The sequence below is a fragment of the Choloepus didactylus genome, chromosome 2 (assembly GCF_015220235.1).
Source record: "Choloepus didactylus isolate mChoDid1 chromosome 2, mChoDid1.pri, whole genome shotgun sequence".
NCBI classification, from domain to species: domain Eukaryota; kingdom Metazoa; phylum Chordata; class Mammalia; order Pilosa; family Megalonychidae; genus Choloepus; species Choloepus didactylus.
Window position 1 is genome coordinate 127,267,910 of NC_051308.1, and position 14,416 is coordinate 127,282,325.

Consider the following 14,416-nt stretch of genomic DNA (forward strand, 5'->3'; position numbering starts at 1 on the left):
TTCCAGAATACCTGGGCATCTCCTGCTGATAACATGGAATGCTTGGAACTAGAGAAAGAGAAGTTTGGAAGACCTACCAGATAGAGCAGCCAAGACTTAAAGGAGGGCATTTTGCCCCAGAATTTTGGACCCAGGGTAATTGCAGAGCTTAAAGGAAAGGAAAGGATGCCTCACTGCCCATATGTGCTACATGATAGCCATGCGCAGAAGATTGCAGGGAAAGAATAGCATGGACAAACTTCTCTCCCTCTGCAGGTGATGGGTTTACACATTTTCAAGGTCCAGGGAAAAGGAGGATAGTCCTGGAGGAGCAGAATTTTCCATTATTGGGCTGCCATTTTGGGAAGGCACAATGAGAACTGCAGCCCTGCTGTTCCAGGCTTATTCTTCCCAACTCCTTTCTGCAGGACGGAAAGAGCCTTAGGTAGACCCAGAGCTCCCAGTGCCTGGACAAAGAACACTGGTTAGACTTGGTTATATCCATAAACTCTCCCAGGTGATATCTAGGTCTCTGGGAGAGAGAGGCAGGGCTGATCAGGGAAGTGAAGCTAGTTATTGATTCTCTTCACAGGGGGCCAACCAGGGGACTAGACTGCCAATACCACTTTTTCACCATCTTACCATATCCTACCAATACTCCCACATTAAAGTAAAGCTCCCACTGGTGTTCAAGGGTTAATCAGGTAAGAAGGCTTGGCCCCTTTACTTTATGACTCCAGATTCTTGCAAGAGGTTTGTTTTCTGAACATTCCTTTCTGGGCACTCCCCTCTTGTCTTAATTGGCCCTACTCATGGAGGCAGACTCCAGATCTTTCTCCTGTATCTTTGATTTGGCTCAAGCTTCTGACCCCACCAATGCTGAAGCTAAAAGCAGGGAGATGGCCAAAATAGGCAGTCAGGGAAGAGCACAGGCATTCCTATTGCATCTGCTCAGTCTCTCAGCAATCCTCATGTCAGACAACCTCTCAGGGTTACAGGCTGGGGCCAAACAGCGTCTCTCCTTCCTCACTCACTGCATGAGAACAGGGTGAGACACAGACCAAGGTCTCTCTGAGGCTGTCTACTGGGTGCTGAAAGGCAGATACTGTTGTTGAATGTGGGAGCTCCCCAGAAGCTCTGTCCTGGATGTAATTTCTGAGATGTTCCATGGGTCTGTCTGAGCTAGGATCTGGATGACTATGATCCCAACATGGCTCCTTGCCCCTTCTCTTGCTGTCATAAGCTCTCAGGGGAGTTGCCTTTCCTGGTTGCCACATGTACCCAATATTATTGTTGTTGTTGTTGTTGTTGTTGTATTGTCATTTTTAAGACATAGAAAGCTGGGACACAGAATTGAAAGTCTTCCACAGAGCCAGCCAACTGTAAAAACAGGTTACCACTTCAGCAAGGCTTAATTGATTCAAAGATATTTGTTGAACATTGACATGTGCAACACACCACTTGACGATGTGAAGGGGAACAAAGATGAATAAGGACCGGATCCTCCCCATAAGGAATCTGCATTCCAATGGAGGAATAGGGTGCACACATAAGTCACTGTAATACAAGGTGGGTATGGAAGGAGGGCAGACCACAATTACACTCTCTCTGCACCTGGAAAAGTTGAAGAAGATGAAAGGTGAAATCACTGCCCTCCCCTCTACGTGGGATCAAACACCCAGGGGAGTGAATCTCCCTGGAAATGTGGAATATGACTCCCAGGGAGGAATGTAGACCTGGCATCGTGGGATGGAGAACATCTTCTTGACCAAAAGGGGGATGTGAAAGGAAATGAAATGAGCTTCAGTGGCAGAGAGATTCCAAAAGGAGCCAAGAGGTCACTCTGGTGGGCACTCTTACGCACAATTTAGACAACCCTTTTTAGGTTCTAATGAATTGGGGTAGCTGGTGGTGGATACCTGAAACTATCAAACTACAACCCAGAACCCATGAATCTCGAAGACAATTGTATAAAAATGTAGCTTATGAGGGGTGACAATGGGATTGGGAAAGCCATAAGGACCACACTCCCCTTTGTCTAGTTTATGGATGGATGAGTAGAAAAATAGGGGAAGGAAACAAACAAACAAACAGACAAAGGCTTTTTTTAAAGTAAAAAAGACAAAGTGTTCTTTTTTACTTTAATTGCTCTTTTTCACTTTAATTATTATTCTTGTTATTGTGTGCTAATGAAAGTGTCAGGGATTGGTTTAGGTGATGAATGTATAACTATGTAATGGTACTGTGAACAATCAAATGTACGATTTGTTTTGTATGACTGTGTGGTATGTGAATATATCTCAATAAAATGAAGATTTAAAAAAAAAAAAAGTTGAAGAAGAGTGTTTTCTCCTAATTGATCTCCTGAAATAGTCTGATTCAGTTTTCATAAGGAGACAACACCAAGGAGAATAAAGGCAATTGTAACACTTTAAGTACTAACAAAGTAATTACAAAGCAATACCCTGTGCATATAACAGGAGCTTTCTTTTAAATGGATCTTTTAAATTAATGAACTAGGCTGACTGCTATCACTTCTTTTTAATAGCAAGAGAAACAGGAGTTGCACCTCCCTTCCCTGTTCCTTAAGGCAACTAACAAAAGAGCAAACAGGGTTCAGTACCAGGAATAAAGTTGACTCATGCTCTTAGGCTTTCTCTCCTTTTAGAACATATTGATTGAAGACTTGGAATGGGATGACATTCATTCTCAGAGGGAAACAGATGATGTCACCAAGGGAGAGAGGGTAGGGAGAGAACAGGGAAAATGAGGGAAGGAACAGGAGGCAGTAGCAATTGCACTGCTTTTGACAAAGTCTTTTCATTTCAGAAGAAAGGGCTGTTCCAAGAAGATCATATTACAGGCAGAAAGATGGGGATGAGTAGAAATCACACATTCTAGCCCAACATCCTAGAAGAAGAGAGAAAGTCTCTGACAATATGAATAGTATCATTTTAGCTTGGTACCAGTTCATGGTTCCCAGATTTAGAAAACTTAAAAAAAAAAAAAAAAAATCAACAAGAGTACAGGCTTTAATATACAGAATTAGAAGTAAAGAGATGAGATGAAACTTTCCCAAGGCAGAAATCTCAATGGGTGCCATTGAGTGATCTCAGTTCAAGAGGTGAGATACTTAAAACCCAGGACATTGTCCATGGTCACATGCAAAATTGGGATGCTCAGGGACAACAGATCTTTTCCATAACTGTACTTCAAAATGGTGACAAGAAGGAAAACAGACATGGGGAGCTCCTTTTAGGTAGAAGGGATAGAAGTGGTGTCTTTCCCCACTGAATTATCGTAGTTGATTTTTCTGTGTCATTGCCTATGCTATCTCTTACACTATCCATAACTGTTACTTAAGGCTTTAACTGCTATTTACATTTTCACGTGTTCATTTTTATATAGCCTATAAATTACTTGAGGGCGGTAATCTTCATACTTTGATGCAACTACTTCAGTGCCTGCTCTTACCAGATCATTAAGAAAAGCTTCTTGATTTGATGTTGTGGGAGAACTGAAATTTAAAGGCCAACAGCTGCAAGGGCTAGCAATCCATAGGTCTGGCCAAGAATTTCCATGAGGCAAGGCAGTATTTGGCAATTACAAAGGCATTCCAGTGAAATGAAGAAGAGCAACATATTTGCAATAGTTCTGCAAATAAGAGAGTGGAGTGGCTAGGTTCTCAGAAAAACATGTGCTGAATGACAAAAAATAATCTGGGTTCTCACCTTTATAGAGATCTTGCAAGATGTAAACTCTGCCAGTGCACTCAGATTCAAATAGGAAGAAGAGACATTCATAAATTTTCTGAGCAATGCTATGTACTGTATACACAGAATATTAAAAAAGTAAGATGCCTCTCCTTCCTCAAACTTAAAATCTTAATGAGGAATCAATGTGCTTGTATATAAATTAATAAGAGAATGATATGAGTGCTACATTGGGTTACAAATTAAACATTACAACATTACTGTTGGGGAAGATGTCAGAAAGAGGCATTGAAATGGGTCTTGGGAGTCCTCAAACTTTTGTGGATCTTTGCTCCACTGATACTTCATATAATCCTCTATTCTGTGGACACTTGACACATAATAAAATTGTTTTAAACCCATGCTTTCACTCCATGCTAGCCCCACCTGTGGGTATTTCAAAGTACCATTTCTTATGCCTGGTGTAGTAACATGCTTAGCTTTTAACCTCATAGCCCTCAAACCTCTGAGCACGGATCTATATCCTTAATTTATACATTCAGGTTCACCCCAATTCTAGGGCCAATCATATGCCTGCTAGAAGAACATAGGAAAACTAGGTGCAAAGAGTCAATCTCAAGGGTAATCAAAGCTTTGGGGGAGGGGAACTCCTGCCTTATACGTCTATTCTTCAATACTGGATTTCCTCCTGGTAATTTTTTCTCCCATGAATAGAGTTACAACCCCTGAAACTTTCTCCTATCACTTGGGCCTCTGGTTTCTATGGCCATGCTTTTTGGATGCCACTTTCTGCACACCTGAATCTGTATAAATTATCTAATGCCTGTTTAGATCAATAGCCTGAATCTTGGATTCATGCGGACTTTAAGCCACAAGTAAAACTTTCTGCCATGGACCCTGGGGGCTAGTTCTGACATCAGAGTCACAGAGAAGGAAGTAAACTGGCAGTCTAAGGGTCTCTTATTTAAAAGGTTTCTAGCTACAAGAGCAACTGACATGCTACTAGCTCATAGTCATCAACTTGTTTGTTGTCCTAACAGTAGCCATAGAATATTTCTGCTTTAGGGCATGGGACAATGGAAGGAGTATTTCAGGAAAAAAAAAATCATCGAATGTATTAGAGAGCAGGGTGAACATCAACATACCATATGCTATAGCATTAACCTAAGTTCAAATGATATAATGCATGCAAAGTACCCAGCACAGTTCCTGGCACTCAAAAAATGTTAGTTTTCTTCCCTCTGCATATAGAGTTTGCAGTTTACAAAGTGCTTTTGCATACATAAAATATTCTCTAAAACCTTCTGGATCAGATATTTTCCCCTAGAGCAGTGACTTGATGTCCCCAAAGTAGCTCATCTTCAAAATTGCAGGGCTGAGAGTCAGGTCTTCACATCTATCCCAGATGCTTCCATTGCACTGACCTAGATTTAAGATTGTGAAGGTTTGGATTAAAGTGGTAATAATGGGGTGGAGATGAAGGGATGATCTGTGAGCTCCTGGGTAGCTGAGCTTCTAGGGGTCTTATTATCATATATCCGTGTATGTAAAATAACAATACTGCATTTTATTTATTCTAAGACACATATATTTTACCATTTTGACATCTCTGAAATCAAGACATGTCTTACAATTTATGATTTTGTACGGTTGCTTTTGGCCACTCAGCAGTTGTGATGTAGTTGTCATTGTCTGCTCATGAACAAACTGTTGTTATCCCTGGTGACATGACTGGACAATTGAAATCCCTGAACATTTCTGTCAACAAACCATTTAAGTACTATTTGAGCAAGGAATATGAAGACTTGTTGCATTGGTACCTTCTGGTAAAAATAAGAGAGTTGGCTGAAGTTATGGAGCTGTGACTGTGACATTCTTTGAAATTTACTCTCTAACTACTTGTGGGGTCGTGCTTTGCTTTGAAAGTTATCACTGTTATGTATGTATGTTGATGTTCACGATAAAAAAAAATAAAAGAGAGAGAGCACCAGCATCAAAACTTGCAGAATATCACAAGCTTGGAAGAAAATCTCAGTAAAAAAATGGTGGAGCACTGTCTAAGGAATGCTGCATCACCAGTGCTCATGATGGCACAGGATGATACTGTATTGAACAATACAGACATTGATGACTCAGTCAAAATGTGATTCAGACAGTAACTAAAGAGATGATGACATTTAAATACAATACACAATCCTGGACTGGATCTAATAGTGGAGGAGAAAGGGTCCAAAAGAACAGTATTGGAGCATATGAAAGCATTTGAATATAGACTGAAAGCTTAATATCAATGTTAAAGTTCTTGATTTTGATAACTGTACATCTCAGTTCATTACAAAAGTGAATATCCTTTTCCTTAAGAAATGTACATGGGCGTATTATGTGTTCAAGGAGCTTGATGTATACAGCTTATTCTCAAATGTCTAGAAAATTGACATATAAATAGATAGATGGATGGATTGATAGATGGATGAATAGATAGATAAAATGATAGCAAATGTGGCAAAATGTAAAATTTGGTGGATCTGGGTATCGGGGGAGGGGTATGTTGGGGTTCTTTATATGGGTTTTGTATTATTTTTGCAATTGTCCTGTAAGTTTGAAATTATTTCAAAATAAAAAGTTTGAAAAAAAAAAAAAAAGTTATTCAGAAGACAGTCTCTGAATGTGAAGACATTTTGAACTACCTTCATTTCCCCTATCTTTCTCTTTTATTAGCAGACAAGGGTGATACTTGATAAAAATCTATGTTCAAATAAATCTAAATAAGCCGTTTCAAAAGTATAAAATAAAAAATCTGACTGATAGGAAAAATCTGACTTATAGGAAAACACCGTGTTGTAGATTAATTTGCTGCATTAATTTTCTTTCTTAATGGTATATAAAATAATGGTGTGACTTACAATAAGTGGTGTCTTAGATTCAATGAGATGTGGTAATATCTATTTTATTTATATAAATTCTTCATGGTTTAGATACATATAAATGGATTTCAATCATCACTGTGAGAGTAGGATCAAAATATCTCCAATTTTACCTACGGGAAAAATAAGGAAGATTGAATAACTTAAAATTCATAGAATCAGTTAAGGGCTCTTATCCTATTTCAGTCCTCTAGAATAAGTTTAAAACCCCCTTTTTCCTTTAAAATTTCAAGATTTGTATTAATCTGAGAGCTACTGTTAAAAAAAAAAGGACTAGATCTGGTAACATTGAATATAATAGTTCAGGATGACTATTGAACATGCCCCCCCCCCCCCATATGGCAAGGGAAGTGAATTGTCAAGGCTTTACAAACAATAGATCACTATTACAAGTAGCCTAATACTATGCTTGGCATATAAAAGGTTTTTGATAAATAAAAGGTTTTTGATAAATAATAGGAGTTTTACTACTCAAGGTAAATAGTGCTTGCTGTCACAGTAGTCAAGCCCTGAATTCTCAGTGGCTTAACCAACAAAGATCTAAATCTCTTTCATGCCATATATCTAGCAAAGGTTGGTAGAGGATGAGGGTCGAGTGTTGTTTTACTCCATCCTTGCACACAGTAATTAAGGTGACTCAGACTCCACCATCTTGTAGCTGTACCATGTGGAACATGTACATGAGGTTGCTGAGACAGGGGTAGAGAGGGATTGGAGAAGCACAACAGCTTATAACTTCCTCAGCCAAAAATGATACATGTCACTTCTTTCATAGGCCATTAGCCAGCAGTTATCACATGACCTAATCTAACTGCAAGGAAGGCTGGGAAAAGCAGGGAAGCAATAGACTATTCAGTGAGCACTGTCAATGCCGCAGTAGTCCTTTAATTACTTCCTTGAGGGCAAGGGTATGTTTTATTTAGTGATATTCCCTAGCATCTAGAAAAATGCCTGGCATATAGTGCTCTCTAAATAATTATTGAATCAATGGATCAATAAATAGCATCTGAAGCTGATTTTCCTCATTTTAACTCAGAATCCACTGTGAAAATTTCTAAAGAGAATTAGATACTTGAGTTCAGGTTAATATTTCAGAAGCAACTAGAGTTAAAAGGAAGAAGATATTTTGGTAAGAATCTATTTGAACTTGGTAAACTCATTCTCAAATGCAGTTACAAAATACATGAATTTTTTCCATGGGAGCTAATGATTTTTTAAATCGACTAAAATATGAGGAAATTCAACACTCAACTCTGAAAGTCAGCCTGGATTCTTGGTTTCATTTAAAAATGAATACAGACTGCGGGCTTCCTAGAAATGATTGCTTAAGGAATTGGGAACAGTTGGCCATGATGGGAAGAATTTAGATTATAGTGACATGAAAAGGCAAGCAGTAGTGAGGCAGAGGGAACCATTCAATAATTAGCAGTCCTTTTGGCTCTAACTTAACACCTGTTCTTAGCATCACCTTCATGCTTAGGAAGGCACAGAGAGCTCAGTATTGGGTTTTCCACAAACGAATCTCTGAGTATAAGAAGTAATTCATCATTCACTCATTCAACAAATGTTCACAAAGCACCAAATATGTGCCAAGCACAATGCTTAGTGCTGGAGATTTGGGGTTTAAAAGACAAATATTCCATTGCTAATGTAACTTATAGTCTAAGAGGGAAGATAGAGATTGAACAACTATTATGATATTAAGGGTGATGCAGGTTACTAAAAGGGAAGTACCAGGTGCTATGGAGTCACAGGCTGGGAGTCTATTATTGGTTTTGAGCAGTAGGAAAGTAGGGTCAGGGAATATCTCCTCAAGATATTGATGTTTTAACATAAATGCAAAGGATGAAGAGGATTTGGCAATGGAAAAGTGAGGCGAAGAGAATTCCAGATGGAGGGAATAACTTGTCTTTACAACCCCACTGTGAAGTCACATAGGATTACATGCTCAGTCATATAGCTGGAGAAGCTGTGGAAGAAGAAAGTGACTAGTTCAAGGCACACTAATTAATTGGAGCTTAATTAGGGCCATAAGCCAGATTCCTTGCCTTTCAGGGCAGGTCAGACAATTCTTTCCTTAAGGTAAACTCTGCGGATCAAAAGAGAAGCTGAGCCAGTCACCCTGATAGCCCATCAGGTACATCTACCAGACATGGAACAGAACTGATGTAAAAGATATAAATTTACAGCCAGTTTCACAGTGTGCAGGATGAGAACTAAAGGGCCCTAAATGGCTTTCAAGCAGGAAGAGGTTGGGTGTAGTGGCAGGGGAAAAGCTTCTAGATGAGAGCCAAGCGCTAAAAGCAGCTGCGTGTGACATTTCCATCAGCAGTCCTCCCTCCCTCATTGTGTATGAGACATACATCAGATGTTCTGATTTATAATTTCAGCTTCAGAGTGCATACACTTTGAGATCCAAGTTCACATATCTCTTCCAGTGGCATGGTGCCTGCTCATTAACTGGGCTCTAAAGCCCAACTGAGAATCATAACTAACCAACTCTGAGAATACTGGAACTCCTTTTCTATTCCAGGCAGTATGGAATCCTGTGGATTGGTTAAGTCTCAGCCCCCAAGTGTCTAGTCTCTGTACTTGCTAGAAAGTGACAAAGCACAAACTAGCAAAAAGATTCTGCACAGATGCCAGCACAATGTCAGGACACAAGGTCACATACAGTTCCTGTCTTCCCCCATTTATATCAGCCCAGAGGACAATCTGTTCTCTTTCCTTTGGAAAACAACAGTAGAGGCTAACTCTTGGAGGTCCCAGGTAAGCAACACTGTTTATCTTTAAGGTACACCAGACCTAGGCAGGGTCAAGTCTTTGCCTGTTCATACTGTATTTACCTCCCCAGGTAAGCTAAGGTAGAAAAAGCCATTATTTACAGGAGAGATAATAGAGGAAAGCCTTTATAGGCTTTTGTTTCTTTGATTCAAGAGCACAAAACCTGATTTGACTAAGATGTCAGCAAATGAAAAAAAATACATTTATGTACCAATTAACAATCTCCAAAACTGTAAAGGTTCTGGATATTCTGATCATTTAAAAATATACTACTTTATCCCTTGTATATAGTAAGCACGTAAGAGAACTATGAGCTTTTTTAGTCATTTTTAACTATGGCAAGGTCATTTCAACAGTCAACTCTTCCAAAATTTATATGTTCAATGACATGATAAAATATAGTCACTCAATGTCAGAATTAGAAGGATAGAGGTAAAAACTTGTATAAATCAAGTCAAAGAATCACTCTTGTATATCTCTCCATGTATGTACCTCAAGAATGTTTAATATGGGCCAAAAAAAAAAAAAAATCACCCCAATAAAGATGTTTTTAGTTTAAAAAAAAAAAATATATATATATATATATATATACTACTTTAGGAGTTCTGTTAAATCCTGGTTTTGTACTCTGTTACTTGCTTCCAAAAATGCTGAGTCATATAATCTCACAGATTAGTTTCTCAAATTTTCTCATGCAAATATGAAACTTATTAGAAAATAAATGTCAAAGGATTTTCCTTTTAAGGAACAAAATTACAATAATGATCTTAGTCTGTTCTAATCTAAATGACAGAGGTCCAAGAACACTAAGGCTGCTTGTTTTATCACTGGGTGGCCACATTTCAATGAGTTTTGTGTCCAATTTTGGGTGAGTCAAATGATGGGTTAGCTTTGAAAGGAGCATGCTAAAACTAATAATGAGGTTATATCAGGGATTCTTAATCTACATTATTTCTCAACCCCCAGATGCATATGTGCTTTATTAGTTGAGGACAAAGTAGACCCTGGTAACATTCATTCAATTTATAAGTATATATTAAAAAAAAAACCCTACCATATTCATTGCATTGATGAATAAGACAAGATTCCTGCCTTACAATATATAATTTAGCAGAGACTTATATACACTAGATTGCCAGCTCCAAGGTCAGGGTTTGGGTATGTTTCAAATGCCACTTTATAACCAGAGATAGTACAGAGTCTGTCTCATGGTAGAAGTTCAATAAATATTAGCTGAATGCCTGAATATATGAACAAACATGTAAATGATATTGCCTTTCTAATATAAGTGTGTATCACATTCTTTGACAACCACATTTTGATTTATTTTTCAGTCAAAATTGCATCAAACAATTCTAACATCAGCTGTCAGTAACTCAAGCTCCAGCAGGGCCAGTGAGAAGAGTTAACTTCAAGTTTTACTTTTTGCAATCAGTTTGTGGCCTTGAGGGAGTTTTATGGCACTGGTGGGCTGAGGGGAAAAGGAGGATGTTAAGAAAGAGAAGGATATTTCAATCAGCATCATGAAGTTGCATTTAGAGTCTATTTCAAATGTGCTATTTTGAGGATAACTACAAAGTATGTGTGCACTTTTTTGTGATGTCTATTAAAAAATAGGAAGAAAAGCCATGTTACTATGTTACTTAAGATACAGCTTTTTCTTTATTGTAAAACTTTTTCCAACTCTTTAAGTTTTTTTCAGAGTTAAAAGAATGCAGTCATCAGCTACTAATATGAATTATACATGAGTACAAAGGAAGGAGTATGAGATAGAGATCCCAGGAATTAGAAAATCCAGTTTTTGTATTTTAAACACTAACTGTGTGGCCTTGGGCAACTTTGGGCTTTATTTTTTCACCTGTAAAATAAGGGGATTGGATTAAATTATTTCTAACCCATTGTCCAGTTTGAATATTCTATGATTTCACCTGAGAAGCAAACTCTCCCCTTTGTTATTGTTGGTGTGTATGGAATGCTCAATCCTCTACAGTTAAAAAAAAAATCACCAAAAATGCTTATAAAATAGTTCTATCTACATAGAATCTCTGCGTTTTTCCCCAGGTAGTTGTGGTACCATTAAAAATTATAAAAAATATCAAATAAAGGGGTACAATTTACAAAAAAAGAAACAAAGATGAAAATAAATACCACCACTCAGGGATAAACATTATCATTTTGAGTTATAATCTTCTAATATTACTTCTGTGCACATATTTTTATGCACAATTTATTTTAAAAATAAAATTGCAATCACTCTGTACTTAGCATCTTGAAACCTGCATTCTTCATTTAACAATATATCATGAACATTTGCCTGTATTCTTCCAAAGTATGCTTTTTTCCATGGCATTTCTAATCCATCATTTGGAAACACCAGTGTACTACAATTTACTCTCACACTATTGTTAGACATCTCGATTATTCATAGTTTTACTTTATTATAAATAACAATGCAGTGGAAAACCCTTGACAAGACTATCTGATTATTTTCTAAAGATAAATTTCAAGAACTAGAGTTACTCCTAATAGGAATGTATGAAAGTGCATTTCCAGACACACTTGAGGCACTGGATTTTATAATCCAAAGAAATCTTTCCCAAAATGCCATGTAAAATATGCTTGAGGTAGGTTTTATAATTTAGAGAAATCCTTACAAATACATATCTGTTTATCATTGAATATTTTTCTTAAATTCTTTTTTGCATATTTCTTCTCTTTTTTTGGTTAAATGCCTATTTCTTTTCTTTGCCCGTTTTTCCATTTGTTCACCACTTTTCTTTCTGGGACACCTCAAATGCTGCATTATTGATGGAGTGCAATTTACAAAGTGCCCTGAAGATTTAGGAGACTCAAAGTTGTTTTTGAAGATCAAAATCATGATAATTATGGCCCCAGATCAAAACTTCAATTAATGTTCTTTCTTGCACAGTATTCCTCTGGCCTATCCACAAATCATTTTATGATTTCGTTTTGCTTTGTAAATCCAAAACCTACCAGTAAACCATTTCAGGGTTCTATTCTTGTGCATCTTTTCCATCAATATTTTAATAGTGAAATATTTTGAATAAAATATTAAAACTTCGCTAATTTTATGCATTTAAACAATTAATATTAAACATTAGTAGGCCAATATTGGATAAATTGGGAACACATTAATATATTGCAGGTATTCAATTTTTAAATGTAAAATCTTTTAGAATATATAGATCAAAATTATGGTGACAAAGGATTTAGATTCACTGATATGTCCCTACAATTTGACTCATCAGATTCTGTGGGTAGACTAGCTAGGTAAATAAAAGGCAAACACCTTGGAATTGGCTATCTTCGTTAGCTCGTTTTAAAAAACAAAACAAAAATCCTTCAGTGACCACAGTGTTCTTTAAAGGTTTTACAAGAATAACTAAGAATAGCCAGAAATACTGGAAACCTCTGTGCTGGGCTCTGACTTACTGGCTGCGCAGGTTATTATTCATTGATCATTCAGAATCACAACTTGTAACATACTGGCCATGTATGGAATAACAAAGCGTATATACCCTTCATACTATTGCTTTTTCACCTTTTTCTGAGCCTGTATCTATTCTTCTTCTAAGCTTGTATGTATTATAACTCTCTTTTAATTGCAAACATACATATATATTCTTGTTTTGTGTGTATAGGTTTTTATTATAGCTCTCTTTTTGTTCATATATATATATGTGTTTGTTTCGTGTGTATAGCTTTTTAGAATTTTTTGAGGAAAGGTAAAAATTTGTGATAACTTTTTAATTCTGTAACAAATACTCCTTACAGGCTTTTGGGACATCCCTTCAGGATCTTTTCTGGGGCATTTTTCTACTAGCATTTTAATACTGAAATATGTGGTTAAGATATTGAAATTAATCTAACTACTAAAAGAGCAATAAATCTTACCATTAGACACTGTTTAGTGAAAAAGGCAGTGCTGACTAGCACATATATACAGTATGCCACCATTTAGTTACAAAAAAATGAATACACGTATATACTTAAATACACACAGAATATCTCTATAAGGATACAAAAATCAATATATAAAAATGTTGCTGGTAACATTGGTTGACTTCAGAGAGGGGAGGTGAATGGCTGGGGAACTGGAGGCCAAGATTTCCTTTCCATTGTATATTCCTTTGTATCTTTTGAATTTTGTTCCATGTACAGGAGTTAACAATTTAAGAATAGAATTTAATTATGAAAATCTTACTAACTGGTAGCCAGTGTTGGATAAGATGGGAGTACTTGCATTGCACATTGTAGGTATTAGTTAAACATGGAATAATGGAATAAATTAATAGATGAAGTGAAGTGAATGAATTAATATCTTAAATCTACATTTTCATCACTAAAGCCTTGTAGAATCCACAATATATAGTAGTGGTGTCATTAAAATGGACATGCCAAAACTGAAGCAAACTTAAAAAGATGTAAATGGTGACTATCTATAAATGTCTTCAGAAATGGCCAAAGTGTGATATAGCTAAGCAAACAGCTTTGTTTACTCAAGTGCTTTAAAAATTCCTAAGTAAACAAAGCCAGATTATCCTCCATCTCATAAATCTGTGGTACAACACCTCTTGCTGTCCAGAAGGAAATACACTAATTTGATTAAGAAGTCTAATAGCAGTTTTTGTCAACCTTCCTCTCACTGCTAAATAGTGAAATTTCATAATTGCATGAGACTAAAAGCCTTTTTAAGGACAGATACAGTCTGAATGGAAGGTGTGGTGGGGGGTGGAACTGTTGTCATCTTGTTAGATTTCTAAATTGAGCCAATCCATTACTCTTCATAACATTAAAAGGGATAAGGAAGTATATATATATACACATATGCTGAGGAAACTAGTCCTGAAGAATATTTTTCTGAAACATGACAAAATGTAGAGCAGACTGCAAATCAACATTTTTTATTGCATCTCTTACTTCAGTGAAGCTAAAATCAAGGGTTCACACTAAGGTCAAAATTATCTTAGGCTTTGTTTGCTGCTTTATATTCTA